Source organism: Echinops telfairi, unplaced genomic scaffold, assembly GCF_000313985.2.
Source record: "Echinops telfairi isolate 266 unplaced genomic scaffold, ASM31398v2 ScPeMD7_7468;HRSCAF=8506_0, whole genome shotgun sequence".
Classification (NCBI taxonomy): Eukaryota; Metazoa; Chordata; class Mammalia; order Afrosoricida; family Tenrecidae; genus Echinops; species Echinops telfairi.
The window spans coordinates 78,265,202-78,266,966 of NW_022111369.1; the positions used below are offsets into that span (position 1 = coordinate 78,265,202).

Below are 1,765 nucleotides of genomic sequence, written 5' to 3' on the forward strand. Positions count from 1 at the left end.
TGGGTCAGGTACACTTTAGTTCTCAGAGTAATATCTTCACTCTTAGGTATTTTAAGAGGATTTTATGTAGCAGATTTACCTAATGCAATGTATCCTTTGATCTCTTGATTGCTGCTTCCATGAACATTTACTATGGACCAAAGCAAGATAAAAACCTTGACAACTTTAATATTTCCCCTGTTTATCATGATGGGATGAATTGGTACAACAGTAAAGATATTTTTATATTTTATTTTTAGCATTGAGTTGTAATCCATATTGTAGGATGCAATCCTTGATCTTTTGAACAGTTTTAATGACATATAATATACACCATGTATTGTTTTTAAAAAGTATTTGTGGTGAAGTTGGTGATCTTGCAAAATTCTTTTTTTTTTTCAGGGGAAAGCGCGGACGCAGTCCCCCAATGCTATAAATTATGCAGTCGAGTTTCCCACATTTGGGGAAATCGCAGGGGTCAGCACATCCCGAGTGCAATGGATCAGCCTCGCCCTGAGAAAACCACCTTTGTGATCATGGTATCTCCCCGCCAAGATAAATGTAATCTTGCAAAATTCTATCAAGCGATCTCCAACTTTGTTTTTATGACCAAGGCCATATTTCTCAACAACTTATCCTTCCTCTTTGTTTCCAATTGTTGCCTTCTAATTGCCAATAATTATCAATGCATTCTGATTTTATGTTTGCTTAATTTGAGTCCAACATCACTGGGAAAATTCTTCAATTTCTTCATCTAGTGCTTATTGCATAAATTTCAGTGATAGTTATATTGTCTGGATTTTCTTGTGTGTGCATAGATACTATTCTATTGCAGAAAACATTATCCTCCAAGATAGATTTTGAAATGTCCTTTCAGATGATGAATGTGACCCTATTCCTCTTCAATTTGTCATTTCTGTATTGTAATGCATGACTTTCAGCCTGTCCACTTCAGCTTACTCGTACCTACTCTTTCAATCTTGATACATCCCATTATATTTTTTATAGTTTCCAAGTTTTCCAGTTAGATATTTCATCCATTCCAAGTTTCAACTATTCATAGATGTTTATAGTTGTTTCTTCCCATTTTGAGTGTGCCCCGTCAGCAAATGAAGGTCCCTGAAGCTTTAATTCATCAAAGAATGAGCAAATGCAATCTCATGATGGGTAGAACTCCCCTGTGAATTTCTGAGACTATAACTCTTTATAACTCGTTATGAGAGAAATCCCCGTCTTTCTCCCAAGTAGCAGCCGGTGGTTTCAAACTGGTAACCCTGCAGTTATCAGCGCAGTGTGAAACCACTATGCAGAATAGGCATAGAGAGAGTTATAACAGCTAGACATATGAATATTGTTCTATCATCTGTCATCTCTCTATAAATCCATGTTATGATTCATGTGGGATGCTTCCAGGTTATATTGTGTTAAAGTCTTGTCTGTCTCTGAGAAAACTGTTGCTGGTGCTAGATGCCTTCGAGTAGGGTCTGTCTCAGAGTGACTCTGCGTGCAGCAGAAAGAAGGACTGTCCAGCTCGTGCAATTTTCATAATGACTCTCATGCTTCAGCCTATTGCTATGACCGTTGTGTCAGTCCATCGTGTTGGGGGCTTCCTCTCTTTCACTGCCCCGTCTGCTCTACCAAGCAGCATGTCCTTCTCCAGGGACATGCAAACATGTCCAAAGTATGTGAGACCAATTCTCAAGGAGCAGTCTGGCTTTACCTCTTCCAAGACAGGTTTGTTTGTCTTTTTGGCAGACATGGTATTATCCTTACTTTTTGCCAACAC

The 1,765-nt window shown here is 38.5% G+C and overlaps 1 non-coding gene across 1 annotated transcript; it reads right to left on the minus strand.

Annotated features, from left to right (window-relative positions):
- Positions 1 to 378: 378 nt before the first annotated feature.
- On the minus strand, positions 379 to 542 carry LOC115873443. Its single transcript, XR_004048440.1, has one exon. It is a non-coding gene; the product is annotated as a U1 spliceosomal RNA (small nuclear RNA).
- Positions 543 to 1,765: the final 1,223 nt, after the last annotated feature.